The sequence below is a fragment of the Neopelma chrysocephalum genome, unplaced genomic scaffold (assembly GCF_003984885.1).
Source record: "Neopelma chrysocephalum unplaced genomic scaffold, ASM398488v2 Primary Assembly neopelma1_96778, whole genome shotgun sequence".
NCBI classification, from domain to species: domain Eukaryota; kingdom Metazoa; phylum Chordata; class Aves; order Passeriformes; family Pipridae; genus Neopelma; species Neopelma chrysocephalum.
In genome coordinates this window covers 1,248,745-1,276,654 of record NW_020925422.1, presented here as the reverse complement: position 1 = coordinate 1,276,654, position 27,910 = coordinate 1,248,745, and the positions used below count along the sequence as shown (strand labels likewise).

Genomic DNA, 27,910 nt, shown 5'->3' with positions numbered 1-27,910 from the left:
ATATTTGCAAATCAGTGTTGTAATGTAGTACCTGCTTCACAAGGGTGTTATGAGCTTCCATTAATTCCTCTAATGTACTTCAAGTTAATCAAATAAAGGATGCCAGGCCAGAGTACAATAATGTTATTGTGCTCTGGGAATCCTCCCTTTTCCTAGTTGGCACAATTCTCCCCTTTCCCTCCTTAATTTTAATCTCTCTTAGCCCTTGGGCTACAGTTTATTGCTCTGTCTCTAAATCGAGGCCAAAATCCTCTTTGCAAATATATTTCTACTAGCAAAGTTGAGTCAGTGTCAAAGTTTTCAGTGTAAACTTCAGGAATTCAAACATGCCATACCAACAGTAACACAAAAATTCATCCCTGCTGCAAAAGCTCTTAACAGAGTTCTCTGAAAAATGACAAAGGTCAACAATTGTTTTTGTGCCATGTGGGCTGAAGGCTGAACATCCCTGTGAACGCTTGCAAAGATGTGGGGGTGGGGGGCAGGTGCACGATGTAATGAGGAAAAAAAACCAGCAGTAAAGGAAAGCTTGAATTACATGCTGGCCTTGCTGAAGCAAACTACTAATTAACTGGAATTAGCTTAGTCTAAAAATCCTGAACTTGTTAGAAGTGAAATCAGACAATGCAGTCCTTCCATCTATCAGTCTCACAAAAACAAGGTGTCCATTTTGAAGAGGAAAAGAACAACTGCAGAGAGATTTCATTTGAAAGCCATGATGTTCTGAATGATTATACATAGTATGATCATACAAAGCATACTATGCATATATTATATGGCTATATATACTGAAAATATAGTTGAAGTAACTGCTAAAAAGGAGATTGCCATGGGCATAGGAAAGGGTTAATTATTATATACTGAAGATGATAATCTATCCACGTAGCTTTGGTCTTCCAGTACTTAACACATTATTGTCATTACAGGTTCAAACACTTTAGTAATTCTAGCAGACTTGTTGCTACCTTACATGTGGCTGTATATCTAAGGACAGGAAAAGCTCTAAATTCTGCAAGCCATAAAGAAGGCTGAAGTATCCCCATGGGAGATCTCCTGCGTAGCTGTATCACGCCCTTGTTCACATGTTTTCTTCCTTTCTGCAACCCCCATTACAAAATGCTTTCTTATTTCAGTGACTTATTTCACTCTTCTTCCAGGTTTCATAAAATCCCTTCAGTCACCAAAAAAAATCAAAAATGCGCAGCAGACCGTACCCTGGCGGACTGCAGAACGTGCTGAGTACTCCCTCAACCCTTACTGACATTTGTTCGCTGACATGGTGCTCCTTTCAGCAGAACAAAACAAAGTACTCCAAGTTTCAATTTATCAAAAAATATGCAACGCACTCATCCCAGCAAGGAATACTGTGATAGCAGTAGCAAACACTATGCAGGAACTCTCCATGTTTAAATTCTCTGCAGGAAAATTCCACATTAAGTTCCCACTAAAATAAAAGATTGTTACCTAACTGCCATGAGGTTGATCCATACTAAACAACTGTATTGGCTTCAGTGATGTAATTCCCAGCTTTCTCTGCTGTGAGAATGAAATGAGGCACAACATGCTTTTTACTAGAATTCAATGGACAACTCAACTCCATGGTTCTAATTAGAAACTGTACATTTTTAGCCTTTGCAATCCTTAATAACATGGTGTTTTGCTAAGCCAGCTTTGGGGGTCTTTCCCCCGAAATAATAAATAATATATTTAATGCTATTGCCTATTGCCCTCATACACCAATTTATTAGCTATTTTTGTCTTTGCCTAATGAACTGAAAAGCCTGATTTACAAACAATTAAGAAGAACATGTAATTTCAAGTATGAAGAATTCTTTTTTTCAAGAGTCGCACGCATGAAGGTTATGGCATTTCTCAAGTCGAGGAACTTTCAGAATACCTTAATTTCACTTTTTAAAAATTTCTTGAACATGTTTTGTACTTCATTCTTTGCTTCTTAAAAATCTCAGTTGTCCAGTTACAAGGCTCCCTTCTCAAGACTTTCTGCACTTACATTTGTTGACTCAACTTGTGATGAATAATCAACATGTTATAATAAGCTGATAAATCTGAGTTTCCATAAATCTCAGCATTGTGGCTAGAAGCCTGTTTGATCCTATATGGCATTTTTATTTACTTGAAGATTATGGAAAGTTTTGCAGATGAAACAAGGGCAAAAGCATATACCTTCACCTTTTAGCAAAACGTTCTTTCTAAGGCAATGAAGGTGATGACAGGTTTGAAAGAGTGCCAGCTGCAAGCCGCTCAACTTCAGAGTACCAGAGGGTGTATTTGTTATTTTTTTCTGTCCAGACTTGAGGAACTGTATCTTGGATATGCTCCTTGTTAATGTAGTGAAACAACCCCCATCACCAGGGATTGCAGCTGGACTGTTTCTGGGATCTAGTAGCATACTGAACCTGAGACATGAAAGGTCATCTGACTTTTCCAGTTTTCTCATCCTCCATTTCTCTTTCCCTTTCGAGAATTTATTTTCAACTGAAAATATCTCTGCTTTCATCTTTGTCCATCATTAAAATCAACAGAAGAAACTGCAAGCTATGTACACACCAGAGTTAATATAAAAACGCTTAAACTGCTACAGGCTTTCCAAACCAGGAAGCAGTATATACTGCTCTTTGTTACAGTATATACTGCTCTTACATACACAACAGACCTGTGCACTAGTACTTCTTCCGAAATTCAGCTTTCAAAGCAGAGAGAAAGCCTTGATCCAGATGTGAGCAAGAAAGACACGGATCTGCACCAGAGGCAGTTCTGTCTGCTGCCAGTTCAGAGGGCTGAGACCACAGGCAAGGAGTAAAGAAGGGCACCCCTGCTGTTTCATCCCTGGATAAATCTACACGTTCAGAAAAGTCTGTCAAGAACCTGCAACAAAATCCCAGTTAGTGAGAGTTTTTCCACTGATCTCACAAGTGCAAGTAAAGAGTCAGAAATTAAGCAAAAAAAAAAAAAGAATAGGAAGGAGGAGGCACCACTGCAATCAAGATGTAGAGAGAAAGGCAGTTGCAATTACAGAGAAAAAAGGAGAAGGTTTGAAATATGAATCCTTCAGAGGAAGAAAGGATTTGGTTGAACTGCAGTAAAGATTAGGGGCTTGTCAATACTGAGATAGGGAGGAAAGTCAAGACAATTGAAGAAAGATGTGAAATCAAAGGTAATTCTTAAAACATACTAATCTTCTGAAGCATGCAGAGTTAAGCTGTGGTAAGATGACTTCAGAATAAGATCACTCATAAAGGGGCCAATGCACTTTAATTAAAATATAGTTGTAGATAATGAGTCTTACCTATCTATGTCGTGGAGAATAAGCATATGGTGACATAGAGAAAAGGAGATATAAAAAGGTAATACACAGAGAAAATAAGAGACCTGAAAAAACAAGAGGCCTGAAAAAGCCTGGTTGGCAGGATAACAGTAAAACTTTATCCTAAGCAACCAGATCCTCATCTCTTGACCATCTGTACTCAGTTTCTCCAGAACCTGTATATGCATTGCCAGTAAATTGTAAAGGTTGATTCTGCAGGTTCAGCAAGATATTACATCCTAGAAGGTTCCTGTAGATGTTGTGAAGATCACATAGCCTGCTGTGACTAATCAGCTGGATATCCTGTGTATTACTACAGGAAATAATGAAAGCAGCAAAGGCATTTCAAGTAAGAGAGCAGGATATTTCACCTCCCCTGTTCCTGTTATTTAAAAATTTAGCTGAGGCGGTAAGACTGCAGGACTTTGACATGCATTGGACTGTTCCTTCACACATGAACCCACTTCCCACCTCAATCCTGCCAGGAGCAGTTTGCAAGTACCACTAACGTGACATTTGGACACACAAGTTGTTTGTTTCTCTTCCTCCTTTCAGACAAAACTTTGTGCAATATTTTTAACTATAAACTACAAAAGCCTACTGAACAAATAAAACAAAAGTTCCTTTTCTCAAGTGACTTGTCGAATTCTCTGATAAGGATAAAGCCAGTACAAACAACTGCCTGAAGTGGAGTAACTCTTTCCACCATTTCCAGCCAGTCACGTCTGGAGTCTCTATTTACCCTGGAAGAAGATGACTCCAGACCCATCAGTGGAGAATTCAGTCCTGTGGAGTGCAGGTGTTGTACTCCATAAGGCATGTAAAAATGCTGAGGTCTACTGTAATTAGTTTTCAGATTAAGTCTGGCAGTTTAGTATGTCTTATGTGCAATGAGTAACAAAAATAAAATATGTGTTCTAAAATTAAAGGGAGTTGAAAAAGAAAACAAAGCTAGGAAATATTTCCTTATCTCTGGTTTCACAATAAACAACTATTTCTGCTTTTGAACTGCAAAGCATAAACAGCACTTTCTTCACCAGCTCATAGAATTTGTTTACGGTTCAGACCCTTTCAGTGCTGTCATCTCGGCTCTGAGGGCAAACTGGACACAAACCTCTGCAGCTGAGCTGCAACGAGACGTTTTCAGAAAGAGAACTGTCTGATGTTGGCACAGAGCTGCCAGGTTGTGTCCTTAACTACTGCTTCCCAAAACACCACCGTATGGGAAGTAAAGAAGGGAGAGAGGCTGTGAACAATGCCTCCTTGTGTCCTACAGATTTCCAGGAATAGTGCTGCTGGCCCCAGGCTGTGACACGGTTTTCACACACCTCTCCCCCAGCAAATCCACAAGCCAGGCTTTCATAACCAAGGGCTGCTCTAAAGGGTCACCATGCCACGTGCAGGATTCCTGCAGGTTTCTGCCTTTTTGAGGATCTTACAAGCTATTATAGGCAAAGGCAACTTTCTTCTGTACAGTCAAAGTCTATAGCTTCCCCCCACTCCTTTCAAACCCTGAAAATTACAGTATTGTTACTTCTCTAAGGAAGGAGTTCCAGAGTGCTGAAAATAAGCTATGTGAGAACTGGGCTGAATAATACTTTCTAACCACTGTGAATTCCAGTAGGAAATTAATTCTCACTAACTGACTTTATTTCAAAAGTGTTCATATACTACAATGGTCGGCTGCAAATATGGTTTCTATGTTAACTGAAGAAGGAAGTTTTTTTCAATGACAAATAATTATCAAATACTTCATTTTCCTGTTAGGAACAGAAATACCATTTAGCATTAGTTTAACATATTTACTTTACCTGGAGATTATATCCTGTTGGTGAAAACGTGCAAAATCTTAATATCCCTAATATCCGTAAGTCCATCTGATTCATTCGTGAACATCCCCAGAAAATATCTATGTTTACAGCTTTTATACTCCTTTTCACTTTCTATATAGAAATATTCAAGTAAATGAGTTCATTTAATGAAATATTCCAAAGGACTGATAAGTATCACTTTGCGTGTGCCTTATACATAAGGTAAAACAACAGTGAGTCTACATCAAACAGGGGTGGGAGTGTATTACAAGACTTTGAAAAGCAGAGTTTTCCCCCCCTGACAGAGCCTTGTGCTCATAAAGCTGTGGAGGTTCTGCACAAAATCACCAAGCGACAACTGGTAAACCTCTGCCCACTGAGCTGTGATAACGCTCCTCCTACTTCTACACTTCAGTGCCTACATGCAGTGGGGTAAAAATGCTGTTCCTTGTCAGTTTGCTCTTGCAAGAGTATCTCGCTGCTGTGGGCACAGGGCTGCTGCAAATTCATTCATCAGACAGTGAATGTATTTGAAACAAATTTACTAGTCCTATTCCCAGCTCTTCAGCAAGTTTTTTTAGTGGGGTCACTGCTAGATGTGCTGGTGACTGTGGAACCACCCTCAGTCTATTCACAGCAACCTTCACTTTTCCTATTATTTTCCTCAGTCAGCCGTTATTCAGTAGCTTTGGTTCCTACTCTCAAACCAACATGACTGACAATCAGAGTTCTGAAAACTTTCTTTTTTTTTTTTTTTCCTGCATATGATACTTCTTTTCCCAGTGATAATATGATTGCTGTTGACAGTCTAAATTTCTTGTATAATTTTCAAGAGGCAATCTGCAATGTCACTGTTCTTCATATCCTTTAAAAGTTGCAAAAAGCTATTTCATAAGTTACACTCTTCCCAATTTTTTTTGTTTTATTTTGCATTTAAATACACAAAACAGTTGCATTTTTCAATCATCTGCTTTAATAACTAACTACAGGATGGACTCTATGCTGATCTTGTTTTCCAATCCCCTAGTATATGAATAAAAATGTTTAAATCATGAGTTAAATCCAATGACTGACTAGCAAGAAACCATCACTGAACAGCCCTGGAGACTGAAGGCATACTATTAGTTCCACACAGTTTGCTCACAGGGAATGTTTCCTTTTTTACTGACATACCTGACAATGAGTGAACATCAGAGTTTACAAACTCTTTATTTCTTTATTTTTTCATCAAGTCATCTTTTGTGTTAAATGGCAGCTGATAAAAGCATACACCTTTTGAAGATAACTTAAGAATCAGAATATTACTTGCCAGCTAATGCAATGTATGTTTATATCTTTAAAGAAAAGTTTTCCTCTGTGCCAGTGTTGCTAACTCTTATAATTTTTTATCACAAGGCTATATAACATTGGGTATTTTCCTCAATGCTCTGACTTCTGGAATCAAGATATTAAATTAATTTTCCAGTAGAACTCTTTGGTCCCTTAGGACACGTTGCAAGCTTCCCTATTGCATAATTTTGAATATCTGATCAGCAGAACTTGGAAACACCGTGTCTCTTCGCATTTCCAGAGACTCCAGAAAAACAACACTCCTATGAATGTTATGAAAGACTTTGTGACGTGTTTTATCACCACTTGTCAGAGACCCAGGCTAAGGAATTCAAAACATTGATAGAAATGAGCTTTCTGAGTACCACTTCTTGCAGACAGAGGTGAGCTTGTTCTGGCCCACCGGTAGAGCTCCACAGAGCCCGGCAAGGGGCGGAGTGGGCTGGGATGGTAGCACCAAATGGGCTGATTCTACCTGATCCAAACGATCCGTGGGGATTTTGCATTAACAGAATGCAAAGGCCAGTGCTGCCTATTCTTGTAAGCAAAAAGCACAGGTCTGTGGCCTGCCCTGCGAAAGCATGCTGCACCTTACAGTGCCACTGGCTGCACCAGGACTTATTGAATATTCAGCAGTTCTGAAAGTCGTGACACCTCTCTTAAGCCTCCACAAATGCAAACAAAGCTAAAGTCATAAGAGCAAACCCCTGGAGAAAATAAAACATTAAAAACACTTTATTTGTTAGAGGGGAAAAATTATCACATGCATCTTCAGTAAAATATTCCCTTCAACATTAACCTACTACTATTAAGCAAAATAATAAAACCTATAGCTCCTTCTTATTTATATTAAAATATAGAGTAATTAATAGTGCATCCATTCATGTCTCTATATAGGAAAGAATATATTTTTTTCCTATTTTGAAGAAACTAGAGAACATAGTTAGTGGTCAGCACTAAGCCATGATCAGAATGAAAATAACTGTATCCACAGTGCCTTCCTTGCCATGTGCAGCTCTCCCATGTACAGTCAGCAAGCAGGTCTCAGATAATTAACTCACATTCATCTTCTACGCAATTGTACAAAGAAAAGGTATTCAGCCATATTTCCATTTCACTTTACAGAGTCTAGATCAGTCCTCATACATATTAAATATTAATGAACTACCAAGAAATAGAAAGATCATCCCGAATACATATATCCTCCAACACCCTTCATCTGAACACAAATTTTAATGTCTGCAGATTTTCATAATCTCAATACAGTCTATTTCTAAAGCCAAATTCTGAACTTGCCATTTTCTCACACAGAAGACATAAATGTGAACAGCACTTGTTTTTCATCTAATCTCTGTAAACAAACCATGGAGCCTGATAGTTGCCACATGTTCAACAACATTTACCAGGGCTGCCAAAAGGTTACAAAGGGATCTACTCTCTCAGGTATTACTTGATACCACTAGGCCTGCAGTCCTTTAATTCTTTGTCTTGAAATTAGCATTATGAGGAAAGACACAAGTCATTCTGCTGTATGAAAAGTCCATGAAAATTATTGTGTTACCAATGTGGCTCTTATGGTTACCTCAACTTTTCCTTTATTATTTTTTTGCCCTGTTCCCAGCAAAGAGCCAGAGTAGTAACACTGTATTTATTTTCATTCAATCTGCATACAAAACTCCACCAGTATGTCTTTTGCTGAACAGCAAAATCTCTCTGTCAAAATCTCTCTATACCATTAAAACACTGGCATGGAGATACTGGCTATTATGACCAGAAGTTCACCTACCCTGGGTATCCCATCTTTAGCAACAATCATGAACAAACTTCCAGAGCAGAGCCAATAACAGAAGCATTACCAAATGCTTGTAGCATTTCACAAATTTAAGCACTTATGGCTTTGTGCCATTTTCCATATATTTTTGAGAATATCCAAATTTAGTGCTTTAGGTACCTTCCTTCTATCTACAGAGGTGGATAGGGAGGAGAAGAAAGGAAAAATCAGTAACTAATTCAAAATTCTAAACTTTGAAATCACCCAATCTAGCGTTTTTTTAGGCACACTAATGCTATACATTCTGATACCTATGTAAGTCATACAGCGAGTAGCACATTTCTCCTTGGAGGTATGGAAATCTTTGGCTCTGCATAGTGCAGAGCACTGATGCTTGATATGGGAGTAGTGAGTGAGCAGATACAAGTCACCTGGGGGTCCAGCCATCTGCCTCTCTCACCCTACCACATCAGAGGATCTCAGCTTTAAACCTATTTCCTACCTCAGCAAAAAAATGTGTTTTACCCTTGGCAAACGTGCACTTAGGTAGGACATTCTTCATTTCCACAGTAAAAAGGCAACTGTCCCACACTGGGCTGTCTGGTTTGGTTTTTTTTCTCCTGTAAGAAAATGGCAGCCCCCTGAAGGTATTCAAGAAGACTAAAATGGTTAAAAGTAATCTTGAGGGAGAATTAGGAAGTAAAGTAAGTAAAGTACAAGTAAGGCAGTCAAAAGTGTGTAATAGATGCTATTTAACCTCTGACTGTCATTCATCATGGATGTCACTGAGCACATTTGGCATACACAAAAATATTAAACAAGGCCTTTGCCATATGGGGGGGGGGGTTTGTTTGCCTTTTTTTTTTTGGTTTGGGTTTTTGGGGTTTTTTTGTTTGTTTTGGTTTGTTTGTTTTGGTGGGGTTTTTTTGTTGTTTTGTTTCGGTTTTTTTTAGTTCTGAATTTTAAGTTTGGTCTGAATTAAGCTTTAGCTTTTTTCTTTTTCTTTTTAATTATATTGCATTAGCTAGTTTGGAAGAAACAAAACAGTATTTTACAAACTTTATTTCAATGTTGATAAAGGAAAATACAAACTCAGCAATTGCTTACCATATCTCTTCCCTCAAGACCACCCTGAAATCCTAAACAAGTCAAAAGGGCCACACTGAGAATAAATATCAAAGACATTGCCAAATTTGCCTTTCTATTTAATTAGCTGACAAGCTCATTAGCAGAAGAGTTGTATAGGAGGGTTTGCCTCCAGCCCTTGCTTACATCAAGGACTGCAAAGAAGTAGGCTGCAGTCACATGTGCTGAAAGCCACACAGTGCTGGCAGCAAGAGCAGTAGATGGCAGAACTGGGGGCAGAGATGTCTGTCCTGCTGCAGGTGAAATTCTGCAGCACACTGTGATGAAAAGTGAGATTTGGCATCTTTGTAGGGGAGCCAAACAGTGGATTCTACAGCACAGAGCACAACTGGCAGGGCACATCCCTGGTACATTTCCTGCATGTGGGAGGAACAGGTGGGAAAGACAATCCATGTCTACAGCATCCCAACTCTGACCTGTCCCACAGAGCACCGCATAGTGAATAAACCAACGCAGTCACAGGTGGTAAACAAACACTGCCATCAGAAAACACATGTAGTATATGTGTGCGTGGGAAGGGATGAGTGTCTGCACCCAGTCTGCATGGCATGAGGCACAGTGGCCTGTTTCTGGGTCAAACAGCCTGTCACTGAGCAGCATCATTTATTATTTTGTTGGATTTTAGTACTTGTTCAGCATGCAGCAGCTAATACTCACAGAGTGCTCTAGGAACTGAAAAGACTTTTTTTTGAAGTAAAGGCAGTTCAATGCACCCTCTCCAAGAAGGAGTGTGCCCATCTAATTATTGCTGGGATGTTGTCAAGCACATTTTAGCTTAAAATACAAACAAAATCTTAACTTACAATAATTTGAGGATTTCTTCAACCCTTTTCTATTGAGAAAATAAAATTTGGGGGACTCAAGGAGTCACAGCTGTTACTAATCAAATTTATTTAAGAGAGTAATGTGAAACATCATGTTTGCGCAAGTTCATAATCACAGCAGAATTAAATCATTTTTACAGAACATTTATTTGAAACATTCTGTACACAAAGTTTGAATATGGCAGAGAGTATTTCCCTTGCAGTTTAGGTTTGATTTCATTCCTGGAAACTGCTACAAAAATCCTGCTGACTTGCAGTAGGGTTCTTTATTTACGCTCGGTTTTAGTTTTAACACTGTGACAAACACCAGATTGCTCACGTTTGTCACGACACAGGCAGAGTCACCACACATCCTGCCCTGCCTCCTGGTACTACCCTGCTAGCATGACATGCTCCTGGCTCACTCTGGAGCAGCTGGCTCAGCAGGTTTTTGCCTCTGTAGATACCCAGGTTTGGAGCCGGAAAAGGGAATTTGAACTTCATATGCCTCCTGGCACATCAGCAGTTACAGCCACAGTGTCACAATCACGTCTTAAAATGACGATCCTCATACTGATGTTACCCTTCCTCTACTACAAAGATCAACCCTGTACTGGTTGTCTGTACAGAGACAATCCTGCTCATCTCAGCAAGAATTTTGGGGCCAGCAGAGACCTGGAGGCCTCCAGCACCCTTTCCCATTCCCACTCTCAAACCCCTCTTTTCAACAACACATGCTGCTATTTAAAAAGGTATAATATACCAAAATCTAACTTTCAGGAATTTTAACCTTGGTGCTCAGCCAGGCTTTTTTTTGTCCGATGAGGCGACCAACAATTTTCCTGAACAGTGCCAGCTGCAAGGATTTTTTTAAGGGAAGCTTTACTAGTTCAGTGGAAACTGGCCAAAAGCCACAAACTTGTTCCAGCCAGCTGACCAGCCAGCTGTAAAGGGTGATTCCAATGCCCTTCCCTCACGGCTGCAAACATGTCAACTCATCATTGGCCTTTCAAGAAGATCACACAGCCCATTGGCAGCTTTCCTCAAAATGCACATATTGTAAAGCCTCTTTCCACTTTGCCTAAGACTTAGTACAACAAAATTGCTTACTGTACTTGTCTTTAGTGTCTCTTATCTCTGCATTGCTATGTGTCAATCTCTCTTCCCCATAGAAAAAAAAAAAACACCACCACCTCTCCAAGCCAATCACACAACATCCTTGGCAATGGTGGAAAACCTTCTTTATCAATAGCTTGTGACAGAAGTTGAAGGAGTATCGTGAGATTTCCCTCGGCAAGGAGAAGAGTGTGGGGATGAAGAAGAACCCAATCTGGACTTTTTTCCTCCCTCACCTACCAAATTCTGTATGAAGGGTAAAGAAATCAGGCAGAGAGACAAACGACGTCACTTCAGCTCCCGTGTGCCATCTGTTTTTTCCATTTCAAGCTTCCTATATACTTTACATGGTGACAGCTCATCAGAAAGGAATCGTCCCACAGCATACTGCTCGTTTGTAAGGCAGAGAGAGCACTTTCTTCCTGCTCTACCCTCCTATATTTTGGCACTTCAGCTATCCCTCTGTACCAATCTGACTATGTACCTACAGTTATTCCCTTAATCCCTCTGTTTCTAGAAACATTCCACTCCCCTCAGCCTTGACCATACAGCTACTTTCCTTGCTAAATATAACCATTTTTTCCCTAAAAAGTTACTCTACCACATCTGTGTTTGTCCCACCACTTGGGGGGCGGGGGGGAAGTTGGGAGCCAGCAAGAGCTCTATGGTACCACAGCTGCATACGCTCATAATTTCAAGGTTTACAGGTTTCTTGTTGACATAGTGGTGATGTTATTTTTTAAAAGGTAATGTTTTTGATAGAATACACATACGAAAAGCACTAATATCACCTATCAAAAACATCATTCTCATTATTAAAATACTTTGAGTGAAGCTTCAGTTAAAAAAAAAAAAAAGTCAAGATAAAATGATACCTCAACCAGGACCATCTTTGTGGTTTTGCTATGGGGAAAAAGATCTGCAAATCAGTCACTGCTTGCAATCTCTCTTGCAAGCTCATAGAGCAGGCATTAACCTGACATATAAACTTTTACAAATATTATTAGCACTTCAAAGACACCACAAATATTGAAGCAGATAAATTCTCTATTACTTATTCTCCTCCAATGTATCCTTAAGCAGGACAACACAGCTTCTCATCTTTTGCCTGCTGAGTTAAGGCTGAGAATATGCATTAGGTATGATGTACTTGGTTCAAGAAAAGGGTTTCATTTGAACTGATAAAGTGAGAATTTTTTCTGCAGTTAAGGGAGGCATCTCGTCCTTAAATTTTCCATTTAGTCCTGTAGGTTTCAGAAATATGTTTCATCTTTTCATATCTCACACTGTAACATAAAGTTTCAATGGAGTTTTAAGCAGAGAATCATGGCAGATATCCTAGTATTTTCTAAGCCTACACCATGGTCAAAGACAGTGACCCTGTTTCACACCTGTTGATATAATGGAAATACTCTGTACTTTCTTGGGAGGTTACAGGTTCCATCATTAGAGTGTATTATAATATTTTATAGAGTATCCCACTTATTTCTTAAAACATAATCATTGTAGTTAGCATGAGCCACTGAGTGGCACTTATGTTTCATTCTAACTGGTTTCACCACACTGTTGCAGAAAACACCTTTTCTTGGTTGAATCAGTGAGACCTAAGCTGTGTTGTCTATAGAGCCAGGGCTGCTGAGGCACCACTCAGAAAGATGACCTGGTGCTAGGACACACTCTCCATGTCTTGTGTTTGTCATCCTGAAAATGCAGCACACTCTTCAGTGTCCAAACTCTCTATTTTCCAGGCTATGCAGTGAGATTGAGATGGGCTATTGAGATGGGCTATTGAGATGGGCTTGGAACAGACGCTGGCAGAGTCTGTAGTTTGTACTGAGAAGAACTGAGAAGAATGGAGGCTTCCAGACTTATCTTCTCCATATCTGAAGTTATGAGCTTGCACAAAGTAGAAATCTAAATAAACAAATGCCTAGTCTTCAAAGTTCGGTTTACCAACAGGTTACAAATGTGAGTAAAGATATCAGGAAAAATCTTTAATTGCAGATGAACTTCCATGCAACACCAATGCATTTCCATTACAACACCTTAACAATGTACTGTGGAAAGAGAAAGCTAGTGTCTTTTATCATTCTTTTGGTACATCTGATTTATTTATGTATGCATTGGAGCTGTATCTGTTCTAAGTCTCTAGACATTTTAGTCATGACACATTTAAACACACACAACTTGCTTCTTTAAAAAAATGACACCTGATCAGATGAGACTGAAGAACTAAGTGCTTTTTTGGTGAACACACTGCCTTTCTTCTATACACAATGCCAGCTGCTTGACAGATCTAAGACTTGAGGTGTGGATTGAGTGGTGGACAAAGGTGTGAACTCAGGTCAGAAGCAAGCATCTGTCCATAGAGCAATTGCAGGATGCACATACAAACATACCACACTTTCAGAAAGGTCTTCCCCAGATAGGAATCCACTGTACCCTGGTAAAATGGATTCAGAAAGGGGGCACAACACATACAGAAGTTTTAAGCCACAAGAGGCCCAAAATCAACATGTGTGAGCACAGGCATTTTGATCAGCCAGCTGTGCCCTTCTGCTGATCTCTTAGCCTGTGTGGATCTGAAGAGATCAGCAGGAGTGGGAGAAGAATGATTCCAAAACACAAAACTTTCTCCATGAGTATCTTGTTCTGAAGTAAAAAACCAACCAACCAACCACACCCCCAAAACACTCTAACCCTTGCAAGTCCTTTTTGTTAAGACTTGAGCATTTGGTCTTGAGTCCTTAATGCAAAAGCCACTCTTGGGTGGCTAGAAGCCCACTCCCAGAATCTGCATTTTACATTCCCTGCGTCCATAACATGACTATGGTAAAGAAAACTAGGACTGAAAGATACTATGTCTCAAGCAAGACACAAACGAAATAGTTTGAGATGAGCAGTGAGTTCACATGGGACTGACCTGAGGTAAAATCCCAATCCAAATGCACAATATTTCTCAAGAAAATTAAAAAAATTAACTGGAAAATTGAAATTTAAAATGACCTTAGATTCGTGGATCAAGCCCATTTTTAGCTGATTTCTAAACCACTTTTATAATTCTTATAAAGAATTACTTGAATTAGTATTTCTTTATTTTTCTAAACACTGGGGCAACATATAGCTGCTGCAGTCCATTTTTCTGCATCTTGCAAAAACTTTATATAATTCTGGAAGCTCTTTAAACGTGAGAGAGTATTTAAATACTCTTTTGAGATACAGAAAATATACTTCATAGGAGCAAGGGGATGTGGTAGAATTACTGCCAGAAACTATTTAATGGCTTGAAGCAATTTCTATCCTCCTGTTTGGAGAGAAAAAAAAATCTGTTTAAAGGACATGGAATATCTTTCTATCTTCCCTTCTCTCAAAAAAAAAAAAAACCAAAACCAAACCAGAACAACCAAACAACCAATTTGCCTTAACTTCATCTGTGCTTTTAGCATCCCTTCCCTGTGAACACTGAAGAACTAAACAGTTAAGAGGAGTACAAGATAGACCATGTGAATGTTAATCTGGGACACCGTTTTGCTAATAAGCACAGCCGTTGTTTCTGCTCAGTGCAAATTGGATTATTTTGTGTTCAATTGGTCACATTTGTATAGTATGACAGCCTTATCAATCCTGTAGGGCTGACGAAAATGGCACAACCACTGAAACCAATCATAAATTTATTTTCTGTAAAAGCAGGGCTGAGACACGGAAGCTGTGAAAGAATCTTTTTAGCAATTCCTTGTGTAGGCAGCATGTTTCACTTTAATCAAATGCATTACAGCCTTTACCCATCGCTTCCATCTCACTCCTAGAGCTTTTCTGCACATCAGTTTGGCTAACCCACTTTCTGATGTCTGTGCCTCTGTAGAGGAAAGCTGAAAACTATATTGCTTCTTAGACTGCAAACAGCAAGACAACACACACACAAACACAGAGGCAAAATCAGTGCCTTTGGAGAGCGTGGCTTATGCCTATCATCCCTTGGTTCTGCTCTGTGTTTTTCATTCTCCTGTTGTCACCCGGATGCCTGTCGCGCCTGCACTGAGCTATTTAAACACAAGAGGGCAGGCGACATGCAAAGGAAAACATTTCCCCGAGAGTTTTCACAACGCAAACAGCCAATGTCGAACAGGCTGCCGGAAAACTTTAAAGAAGCACTTTTCACTTTGAGCATAAGGAAACATGTCACCAAGCTCTTCTCTGTTTCTCCAGTCAGTACATTATTAGTTAGAGCTGTACCTCTGCATTTAGAAACTATGTCAAAAGGTGAATGGCATTTTTCTCTTGAAACCTGTAGCAATTTCTAAGGCCACTACCCAACAGTAAGAAAAGTTACCTTCTCTTTTTCCAAGACCTGACATGCAGTCTAGCGAAAATGCAACAGATTCTCCTTCAGTATATTCCACCCGCTGAAATATTTAAGGCTCTCCCCACCATAAATGTATTTCGGTGTGTTGTGTTCGTTCTTACACAACTCTGCTATTTAAATGTGGGTAGTTGTTAGAGCAGGCTGTCATAGGACGGCTGTCTAGAAGTAGGCAGTGCAGCTGTGAAGTAGCACTCCAGCCCCCCTACTAACACATTCTCTGCTGGTTTACTGTTGAAAAATTTCCAGTACTAGAATCTTTGAAGCTAAAATACCAATTCATTTTACAGATGCCATCACAGTACAATGTATTTTGCTATTATGATTGATATTTTGAGCTTGTGAGTTAATTTTGTCAACAACAACAATAACAACAAACCCCCCCCCAAAACAGTAATAACTGAATCCTAATAAAGTCATCAAGGTTTATGGCACCAATATGAACAAGTCACAGGTTAGCTTTTCGAGACAAATTCCATGCCTGGAAAAATAAATATGGAGATGCAATCTGAAGCAAAACTGTGCCCTTGTTTTTCTGTCTGATGCTAACAGATCAAAAGTTAGATCCTGCTAACGAATATTTTCTTGTCTCTGCCCAGCTCCTCTGTATTTATCTACATAAGCAATGTAATTGGTTCTGATGACACAGTCATATAAACTAAAGAGACTTGTTTGAATTGTTTTACAGATATTTCAATATTTGGAACCTGGCATAAAGGAGAAGGTCAGGATTAGTCCTTCTAAACAATACAATTGTGTAAGCATCTGTGTAGATGCTCCAGTTTTTTAAAAGTTCTTGAAGTTCTTTGACTGTGACAACAACGGATTCTTTTATCTGCTTCAAACTAAAACAGATTACTGACCATTTGTGGGGGGGAAAAAAAGAAGTCTAATGAACTGATTTGCTATTCAAGGTAATTCTTCTCTGACATTAGTAATCATTATACAGTTCTACATTTTCTACAGCACATCACCAGCATTTATTGCACCAACATGTTACCAGGAAGGGCCAAGTTGAATTGCCTCTCTCACATAAACAACACTTGAGCTGGGTGTTATTTGTTTGGGTTTTTTTGCAAATGAAGCAAGGAATTGGAAGCAAGGATCCTCCAGGATTTTAGCTAGGCAAGAGAGTTTATGACAAAGATGAACAAGACCAAATGGTAATAAATGCAAAAGGAATTAGAATTCATGTGTCAGCGAACTTACTCTATTCTGCAGTCTGCCTTATATTTTCAAATTTTTTCTCAGATAGATACTTAACACATGTAGTACTCTTAAGAAGAGTGTTCTGAAAATCAAAACTGCATTTTTCTCACAGTCATCCAGCCAGTCACCAGCCTTCATCTCACACCTTCAGGCCATTAGCTCCAGGTTGGCTAAATCTGCCTTTTGGACTACACATGTTGATGAACGAGAACAGGATCTTTTTTTTGTTTTGTTTTTATCTTGGGAAAGGAAGTGTTCTGGCAGTATGTCTAGGTCTTATGCTTAGAACAGGATAAAGCAAAAAAGACAACACCACCCTGCAATATATGTGTCTCGTGATGGAATTAATCAGTGTATCTGAACAGGATGAACTTTCCTACAATAGAATTAAAAGGAAACACCTTGCAGATAATAATGAAAAAGTGTAGTAGCTCATGCAAAAACCTTTCCTTTTCCCACAACAGCTCTTTAAGGATTCAGTTCTTAATTTCTTTTTAAAGAAAAAAACAAGTTCCTATTCCAATTCAAGAATATTTTCAATGAGTGAAAAAAAAAAAGCATTGCAAAGAATCCCTAGAATAAAATTCGTCTTCTTACTTTTACGTAAAGTCTGAAATGACTCTCCACTTTAATTCCTTCTAAAGAACAACAACAACAAAAATATCTGCACTATGTATTTCTAGAAAACAAAGACTTACTGCATGGACATAGTTCTTAAAAGATATGTTACATAATCACCCTCATATAACAGACTACAGTAAATTTTTAAAAATCAATTTAACTGTAGTAATTTCTGATTTATTATGGTTTGGATCAGCACACTGTAATTGCAAAAGCTGTACATTTCTAATTAATGAGTACAAATTATTCAGAAGTGGAATGGGTTGAATATTATTAGAAGTTTATACACATAGTACCAATTCTGTTCATACAGAAAACTAAATTCAAAAGTTGATTTTAATGCACAATGCCCTTTTTTCATTAGAGAGCTATGATGAAAAGATTATGACCTGAGGTCCAAGATTGAAGTTAAACAGCCTCTAATCCTCTCTCTATAATAAAAAAGGCATTTTGAATCAAATACATACCCATGCTCATGGTGTGAAGTACTACTCAACAAAGATAATCCCATGGGACTCGGCCTCTGCTTCGCCATCAGGCGACAGAAAGGGCGTGTAGAGCAACTGGCGGAAAAGGTATTTCATCCCAACTTTTTCCTTGCTGTGGTGTTTTAGGACAGGATGCAGCAGTACGCTCCTGGCCTGTGCCAACCGCAACCACAGCATTTCCCACGGAGACCCTGACATGTAGGCCAGGACTCCAGCAGCCCTCCAATCATTCCTCCCCATCCACCTGCTCCAAAGGACCAGTGGAATAGGTATGCTCTGCCCACACCCAGTGACCAGCTGCAGGCACAAGGGGAGCTTTGAGGCTAAACAGAGGACAACTCTCCTCTCTCTCAGGTCTGTCCATGAGCACACAACCCAAGACAAGCTTCAGCCTCCCAGGAATATTCAGACAGTCAGATGTGCAAGATTTGTAAAGCAAATGCTGTAACATTGCTTAAAAGACACAAATAGAACAATTACTTTCCCAGAAATTATTATTTTCTTTTCTTGATAAGATCAGTACATTTCATGATAAAATTCAGCTGCTTGGGGATGCAGATGACCTTTTACTGTCAACCATAAATAAACTGAAACAGCAATATTCCTAGTGAAGTGGCTGAGTCACCAACTCAGGTATTTAAGAGATGGGTATAGGTATATAAAAAATGTGTAGATGTAGCACTTAGGTACATGGTTTAGTGGGAGACTCAGCTGTGTTAGATTAAGGCCTGGACTCGATCTTAGAAGTCCTTTCCAACCTAAATGATTCCATAATTCTGTAGTGAACTATAAATGGAGAAAGGGCTTGTTGCTGAGGTGTTCAGTAGAAATTCTTTTTTGCTATCCAGCGGGAACAAGACTAGCCCTTTATACTCATGTATCACCCACTTCTCTGTTTCTTGGAGGTAAAAAATAAATAACAAGACAAAAAATGTCATCATTGCTAAAGGATGTACCTTACAGAACTGCTTAAATTAATTTCTATACAGAGAGATTCTAAATGGAGTACAATAAGTTCTGAGAAGAAAACCACAACAGAATTTGTACCTCTGCAGCTTTTGATCCAAGATATTTCCCCACTGCAACAATTTTCTTACTCAATCACCACCTCCCCCTTCCAAAGGGAACTACAAAATGATCATATTCTGTTCTATCAGACTGCCAATCTACTAGAGACATGCACATTGTGAGTTTATTAGGAAAAAGGCTGAGATTAATGTAAAATATTTGTATACAACAGAATACGCAGAAGCCAGACTACAAACCAGAAACTATATATATTATGTAGGAGTATAAAACTACAAATACAGATATTGTGTGCAATTACCAAAAAAGTTTTAAAATTCATGTGAAATTTTTGGACTTCACTTTGTTCAGTTTGTAGAACTCCTGAGGGTGGATTACATATAACAGGCACATGTGCTCAATCTGCTTGCTGATCTCACTTGAAAAATTGACAAGACTGGGTAGTAAAATTCTAAGCTAAAGCTTTAAAACTCATCTTTGAGAGCAAGCTAAGCATGTGAAATTCAAAAAGTGGCTAATTTTCCAGACAAGTTCCAATTATACTGAATTCTTTAATCTAAACTACACAGCTTTTTAACACTATACTTTGATTGATGTGAATAGTCAAGGCTGGCTTTTTTTTTCGTGAACAGAAGGTACCTATCAAGCTTATCTGTGCAAGACTCAAATTGCTTTATTAGAACTAGAGAGAAATCACATCATTCTGGAGGCACTGTAAAATCCAGAAGAAAAGAAGAAATGCGATTTAAATATCTGCTAAAACATGTAGCTTACTATTGCTCACACAGAAGTGATGAAGCTTTTTTCTCAATAGGAAAAGAAAAAGGAAACCATTATTTGCTTATTGAAATATGTTTTGCATTATTTTATATTCTGCACAACTGACAAATCAATTAATACTGAGCACTACATTGACCAGTCAGTCTTCTAGGTACTTTCCTGTTAGACATATTTACTACTTTAACATTTTTCTTATTCATCAAAAAAGCTATTTCTAACTTCTCACAGATCTGCATTTCTGAAAGTATGTATGTTTTAATACTGAGTTTATGAACAAATATTGAAATATTATTCCAAAAATACTGCCAGTGCCAACACAGTGCTGTAAGAGCACTAGTTCTGTCTGAAAAAAGTTTATTTCCCCTTTTTTACTTTGTAATTCAAGCTGCTCTGCAGCTAACAAAAGCGTTCTTATTGTAATTTTATTAAAGGTAACAATAAACATTAACTCAGTCTCAAACAGGATATGATACTATATGTAGCTAGATTAAAAGGGAATGTAAAACAAATTACCTGGATTGCTTAGGAAACCCTAAATGCCCTAATATACCCAACCATTTCTCAGAAGAACTAATGAAAAGCCTCTTTTGCTCTTGCAATGAATTAAGGTAGCCAACAGTCTCTGAAATGTACCATTTTACCAGCAAGAAAAAACCAAAAGCAAATCTTGGGAGTAAATATCAGCTGGACATTCACATAACAGGGTCCAGAGAGACATATCCAGAAGTTTCCACTTTTAATCCAACTCTGAATAATGTTGGATGCTGTTCTCTTTTCCTTCAGAGCTCTTCTACTGCCAAAATAACTGCAAGGCTTGCAAGTCCGAATGTATTGCAAGCCTTTCCCAAGGCACCCCAACACTATCTGAGGCACTGAAACTATGGCAACTGAATAAGAAAGCAGCTTCCATGATTAATAGATGAAGATCCCAGCGACAGTGCCTTGCTAGGCCATAATTCAGGAATGTTAGAGGAATTAGCATAGAATCTATCTCAATCTACCAATAAAAAGTAGATTTCAAAAGGCATCAACAAAATCACAATTTTTTTCTGCTCAAAACAACAACAAAAAAATATGGAGCTATAAACTGTTCAAAATCTCATTAACATTTCAATGAATGGCTGCCTCAAATGCAAGTAATGGATAAATGTTCATGAACAATGGTGAAGGAAGCAACATAGGAAATTTCCCATACGACTACCAAAGCCATATGAGGAATACATAAAACATCTGAGTGAAGCTGAGCAGACAGAGAAAGGAAAGCAGAAATAATGTCTGCTGCAGTCAGGAATATATTTGGATGCAGCTTTTCCCATTGTGTTGGGGATTCATAGGGAGAGTACTTTTTCCATCTGCTGAACTGGAACACATGACCACATCTATTATATGTATATTCTATACATTTGCATTACTAGAACATCCCATGAGCCTGCCAGGGTCATTGTAAATTTGATGATGGTTAGGAATACCTTTTCTTTTTAAATATGTAATAAAACTTCTGCTATTATCTCCAGTAAAAATAATAGTATAGTAGTACTTATCCAACTAGATGGCCTCAGACTAAGGTGAAAGGATATAACAAAAATATTCTTTTTTTTTCTGATTCCATAAACATTAGGTTTTCTCTAAAGGCAACTGGTTACAGAGATCATAAAAGCATAGGAACACTTTTTTTTCTGCCTGCTTCATGGAAAGGGTATAATCCTGCAGTCAAGGCATGGCTCTACCCGGGGAGGGTCAGAGAGATGATGGCAAAGGCCTCTCATACTGAGGACAGCAGACATACTGCCATGTCACATGATGTACAGCAGTGCTGTGCATCTGCCCCGGAAACTCTTTAAGTTCAGAACTTCAAGCATGTTGCAAAGTGTATTTATGTAGAAAGTTCCTCGGTAGCAGTTTTGTCAGTAGCTCAAAAAATAAAAAAACAAAAATGGCATGGGGTAGTCCATGATATATGAATTTCAAGTATGTAGTGTAAATACTTTATATAGAAGTGCCTATTATTAACAATACTTTTAAAGGAAAGGTCATCACTGAATGTAGTGAATTACCATATGTCCTCACTCTAGATACAGCAACTGGCAGTTCTGTTAATAGCTGGTTTATCTACTTCATTTTACATCTCTATTTCAGCCACTGAAGAAACACTTCGGGGCTCAGAGAAAAATTCGTTTCATACAAAAATGACCCTGTATTCACATCAAGCATAGCACAACCCTCCTTTTGGCTGATAACTACAGTTCTATGCTGGGAAATACTTTGTAAGGTTTTGCAGCAAATTATGGGAAAATATATGTTGGGTTTTTCTCATTTTCTTCTTCCTTTTTTGAAAACTGTTCTTTTTTTCAAGTGAAATCTACTTCCTTTTTATTAAACTGTATCTGGAGTTAAACTTTAGATTTCAGAGGGTATAAATCTATTAGCCTTATTTATATTCATCTGGTGCACGAAAGCTGAGAACATGATTATTTTATGGGGGGAGGCATAGATCTCTCATCCCCTTCCCTATTTCCAGTGCCCCCACTATTAACTGTTAGCAGCCTGTGTAAGTCTGAAGTGACAAAAACTGCAAATGCCCCTGTGTATGCCTGTCTTTCAAAGAACCTCTTCCAAGACCTCCAGAATATCCTGAATTTGTAGGTGCAGAATGCTTTTCTATTTTTTTTCTTCCTCCGTCCCCATACCACATTTAATTTTGAATCCTTTCACATCTTCCAGTGGCTAAAACAAAACAGGCAAATGAGCAGCTTGGGAACTCCACAAAGCACACGGGAGGTGCAATATCTATAACTCTAACACAGTAGGTGGCACTCTTCCCTTTAAATCCTAAGTCTGTGCCTTGGAGCTGTGCTGCCATATTGCAATCCAGATCTGAAACCAAAGCATCCTTCACCACAGATAATTAAAGATCCCTTAACACTGTATAAACATATGCATTCAGTTATTTCCATGGCCATAGGTAACACAGCACATAAAGAAAATAAACACTTGTAAACTCCAGTCTGTCAGGGTTGCACTTGAATTGGGGTAGTCCACTTCTGTCTTCACAGAACCTATGCACATCTAAGCTGTTCTTCACTCAAGAGAATGGTGCAACAGGACAAAAATAAAAATATTCCTTTAGAGACCTGTCCGGCTCAGGACCAGGCTTTCCCCCAGCTGCTTGTTTCTGCCTTAAAACACTGTTCACAGTTGCTGTATGCCGTTGATCAGCAGTCGGACTCTGTGCTATTGACTATATCTTACTGCCAAAACATTTCGCCCACCTCAGATAACCCTGATAGTCGGAATTTTTGAGCATAGAATGCTCAAATGGTCACCATTTAAAAGCACTGCTTATTCCTCTTATTTTTCTGTTGTCCCGTCAAGCAAAGCTTGTCACAATTTGTCAGATGTGATTTGTTCCATGACATGCAGACCTAGGTCTGATTTAACATTAAAGATTCATCCAAAGCAAATGTACTCACATGATTAGCTTCAGGTCCTTAACAAGTATCGATTCCCAGCAGAGAACAGTATTTTCAGTTTGGGGCATAAACAAGAAAAAAAAGTCCCCATTTAAGTAATATTTCAGCAACTGTCTTTACTCTTGGAAAATTACTTGGGCAAGCAAGGCTTTCCTGGGTCAGCAAAACTTACTTGGGTGAATGAGGGCTAAAGATTTACTTCATCAATAAATGAATAGTAGGAGGTCAAACACTGCAGCATCTGTATCAAATTAGGATAATGAAAACTTCTGGTTTACTACGGTTCAACTTTTCTCTAGCATATGCTGCGTGTAATATAATTTGAACGTTGTTTTCCAGCATTTACTGGCTTGTTTGTTTTCAGCACTCTGCTGTGGCGTATGGGAATCAGGTATTATACACTAAACATTTGTTTAGGTAGTATTACAATGTGTTCTTGCAAACAAGTTGTATGTGAGGCATGTATTAGCTCAGGTCAATTTAATCCTAAAACATTTTATGTCTCCCCTGCTGTAAACCATGTGAACTCTTTTCATGTGTATTTATGTATGGCTCTTCAAAACAAGATGACAAACTTCCCCTTCCCCTCACAAAACATGCACAAGCAAGTTCACAATCACCTACTTCCTTTTTAATGCAAACAGTTCTAGTCTGGATTTATCACAGGTCATTAATTTGATCTCTCTCCTTTTCTTTCTCTTTTTTTTTTTATTCTTTTCAAAAATGTAATGAAGGCAACTCCTCAACCTTAGCCCAATCAACTTCCTTCTTCAGTTTTAAACTCCAGTAACTGCAATCTTCTATTTACAAACATTAAGAGGGGGTCTATGGCTAACATTTAATATTCACTTTCATCTTCAAGCAGCTAGAAATGTTAGCTAGCCATGTTTCTCACAGATGTCAGTGCCCAATTATTTTCTGGTTCAAGTAGTATGAGTTCTGTTGATAAGGTTGGTTTTGCCATTAAGTAAGAATACATAGTTTTCAAGTAGACTAACTGAGTATACACAGAACATCTGTGACTGTATAATTCATAGTCCCTGGAAGTATTCACCCACCCTTCAAGTATTTGATTCCCACTACATGAAAAGCAAATGTTGCAAATATACATTATGGTATTACTTACTATTTTAAATTTTGTTTAGCATTTAAACAGAAATCTCATTTGGGAATTGTGCTCCTGAACTAAACTTCCACGAAAGCCAGATATTTTCTCCAGTGAAGAGTGGTGGAGAACAGAAATCAAATTTTTAATGCATAAGAAAATGTTTGACTTTAAAAAGAGTTAGTTCTCTTGGTCTTATAATTTTTGAGAGCTACAATATTAAAACCAGGTTCCTACTAGATAAAATTGGCAACTGTACTTCTCTAATAGTTACAAACCTTCCCAATCCCGCTGAAATAGGTATTTGCTTTCAACCATGTCTGAGGCAATTCCATGAAGAAAGGGGTTTGCTGGAGCAGACCCACATTTCTTCACCATACATTAAAATAGTCTCATTAAAAAAAAATAGAAGCTAATCATAACAAGATCATTTTGCTTTTCTAGTCTGAAATGGCAAAGGAAACTCTAAGCATGATAACAGCTACATAAATGTTACTCTGAGAAAAATGCCACAGATTTCTCAAAATGAATTCTGTGATTAAAAGAGCCTGACTCCACTGGACTTCATCAGATTGATGCCAAAGGATTTAATCGTCAAGTAAAAATTACTTGGATGAGAATGGCTTACTGGATGACACTTAAATGAATGCACACCAAAAGCAGTCACTGAACTAACTGTAGTGAAGACAGTGCGAAAATCACACCTTTAGCTACTATCTTTGAGGTCAAGTTAGTAATTAGTATTGTTGCTGTATGATACAAAACAAGTGAGCAGAATCTATGCCAAATAATAAGCCACCTCGTGCAACCCTGTGACACAAATTGGTTGTATAGACTCAGCACTTCGTTATTTACAACACCTGCATGTTCGGTATGGTCCTTTGGAAAATGAAGCATTCACCTTGAAACGTCAGGAAGTGGCATCTTTTACAATATATTACACAGCTAACTAAAGCCCTTATTTTTTGCCGTTCTATTAGTGAAATAATTTTCCGCAGCAGCTAAACATCCGCGCTGTACAGATGCTGGCACAAACGTGCCTGTTTACAAACTTCAAAAGCGGCAATTAGCTCGGGAGGAGAACAGGAGAACAAATTACTCCCTGAACAAGCGGTCAAGGTTAGAAAAAGACAGAGCCATTCGCCTAAGGAAGACCCAGCAGTCACTGCCTTGCGACTCACCCTGAGATGAGCCAGACAGGACAGAGGCGGGGGTGACGGGCAGAAGGGCATCTCCACTGCAACTGACCGGGCTGCAGCCTCAGTCCCGCTTCCCCCGCCAGCCCCTGACCCACACGCCGTCCGGGCCACCCCCGGAAACACCTCCCTTGGACAGCCAGGCAGGAAGGGAAGAGGCAGTGGGGCAGTCGAGCCCTCGCAAAGAGCAGGTACTTTCTCCACGCGTGATTGAGACCTGAACTTTTAACCGCCCTCCCCGGCAGCGGAACGAGCGGCGGTGTTAACCCTCGGCCGCCCCAGGGCTGCCCGAGCCCCCGCCGTCGGCCCCTGTGCCTCGGCGCCGCGTCGCCAGCACACCACAGATGAAGGCACAGCCTCCTAATTCACCCTGCCCTCGGCCGGGACTCTTCCCTGCCCGTGCACTTGAGGGGACGGGAGGTGTGAGTGTGCGCAGGGGGAAATCCCTCTTCCCTTGTTCAACACCGTTTCCCCTCAGCAGCATCCTATCTCCTCCTCGGCATCAGCGGCACGAAGCAACCCGGTCCCCGCCCGGCCTCCCCGCGCCCCGCCGTCGGCCCGGCCGCTCCGCGGCGGCGCGAGGAGTTTGCGGGGCGCCGCCAGCCCGCGGCCCCTCCTCGGGGGCCGGCCCTGCTATTCTCCCTTAGAAAACCTTTCCCTTTTCCACTGTTTCGTCCAGCTCCCGCAGGGCCCGAGGGCTGAGAGGGGCCGCGGGAGCGGCAGGGCGAGTGCTGGACGGAGAGAGCTGGGCTGCCTCGCAACGCTCCGCGCCCGCCGGGCCGCCCCGAAGGGGTCCGACCTTCCCCAGCCCGTCTGCGTGCGCTCCCCGGCCGAGCAGAAGCGGTTTGGCAGAGCCACCAGCCCGCGGGGGAGAGGCTGGTGGCGCCAGGCAGAAAGGGGCGGGGAGCATCCCTGCCCCAGAGCCACCCTTCTCCGCGGGGCTGCGGGAGGGCAGTCGGCAGCCCACCTTGGCCGGGGCCAGGGCGGAGGGGACGGCGGCCACCGTCCGCGGGGAGCGGGCGGAGAGGGGAGCCCGCGGCCCCAGCCCACAACCACGAACAAAGCCCGCGGCTGCGCCGAGGGCTGCTCCGCGGAAGAAGTTACCTTGTTTCCAGGCTACTTCCCCTCAAAAAGCAGCCTTGGAAAAAACCCCAGTAAATAAATACATCGGCCGCGACCCAACTACCTCGCGGGAAGAGCAGAGACGGCGGGGTTACGCCTCTGCACGGAGCGGCCACATAGTTCTTGTAACAAAGACCCCACCACCCAGCCCCACATGATGCCCGGGGTGGAGGGCGGCGGCCTCGCCCTCAGACCCGACGTCTCGCGGCTGCCCCCCGCCCCACGGTGCCTCGGCGGGCGCGACCCCCTGCGAGCGGGACTTGGGGGAGGGAGGCGAGGAGCCCCAGAGCCGCGCATGCAAGCCGTGCCAACGGCTAGGGGAGGCAACTGGGGGAAGGGGAGTGAGGGAAGAATAAGAGGGGGGAGTGTGAAAAAAAGATAAAAGAAAGACGAAGCCACGAGATGCCGGGAAAGTGGCAAGAGCAAGCACAGCGTGTGCACTTGCGGGCGGCTCTCCTCCTCCCTACGCGCTGCAAACGATGTCGAGACAGAAGGCAGCAGCCAGCCTCAAACCACACACCACCCTCGCTCCTTCCGAGCCTGCCGGGGCAACCCGGGAGCCTTCCCTTCCGAGTAACCCAAAACAGGGATACGGACGGGGGAGTACTGTACCTTTTCGGTGCATGTATCTGGGCAGCTAGAGGACAACTAGCTGATGTAGTGTCCCATTTAGTAATCCATTTTAGGGGATCTCTCTGGGAAACTGGAGCCACTTTCTCCTTTGCAATCCTTTGTCATTACTACATGTATGCTTCCAGGGGGATGGTATATTTAATATTTCTACTTTCTGAATTGCAAAAGCAATTTGTTCATTTCCAATGATGGGCGAGAAGGGGAGGGATCAGGTAGAAGAAAAGAAAAAGCAAAAAAAAAGCGTTAGCAACTCCTCTCCAGACCCAAATTCCACTAGGGTTCCGCTCCAGCGAGTCCCCTTCAGCCGAGCCTCGGGAGGTAAGTCATTTCATGGTCTCCTTCTGGTCCCTCTCTACCAAAAGTGCTGCCGTTGTGACGGCTGTTTCAGGAAAACTCCGAGGCAGGAGGCACTCGCTGTGCCACGGCAGGAAAGCGCAGTCGCTCCTCGCTTCGGGCTGCCGGGCATTGGACTGTGCACGGTGAGGACCAGGGAGCCGCTGCCTCTCTCTCTCTCTCTCCCGCCGCTCCCGCTCCGCCGCCCCTCTCCCGCCGCCGCCGCTGCGCCGCCGCTGCCCCGCCGCCCGCGCGCTGCCCCAGGG

At 40.8% G+C, this 27,910-nt stretch overlaps 1 protein-coding gene across 7 annotated transcripts in view; it reads right to left on the bottom strand.

Annotated features, from left to right (window-relative positions):
• The window catches only part of SEMA6A (semaphorin 6A), a 118,371-nt gene extending 90,519 nt beyond the window's left edge, over positions 1 to 27,852 (bottom strand). For 4 of the 7 annotated variants that reach the window (XM_027709397.1, XM_027709398.1, XM_027709402.1 and 1 more), the window contains exon 1: positions 27,291 to 27,851. The gene's annotated coding sequence lies outside the window, so the exon portion shown is untranslated. Of the gene's footprint in view, positions 1 to 17,958; positions 18,014 to 27,290 lie in introns of those variants that run through there. The other 3 variants (XM_027709394.1, XM_027709396.1, XM_027709395.1) reach the window with 2 other exon arrangements.
• Between the last annotated feature and the right edge of the window lie 58 nt (positions 27,853 to 27,910).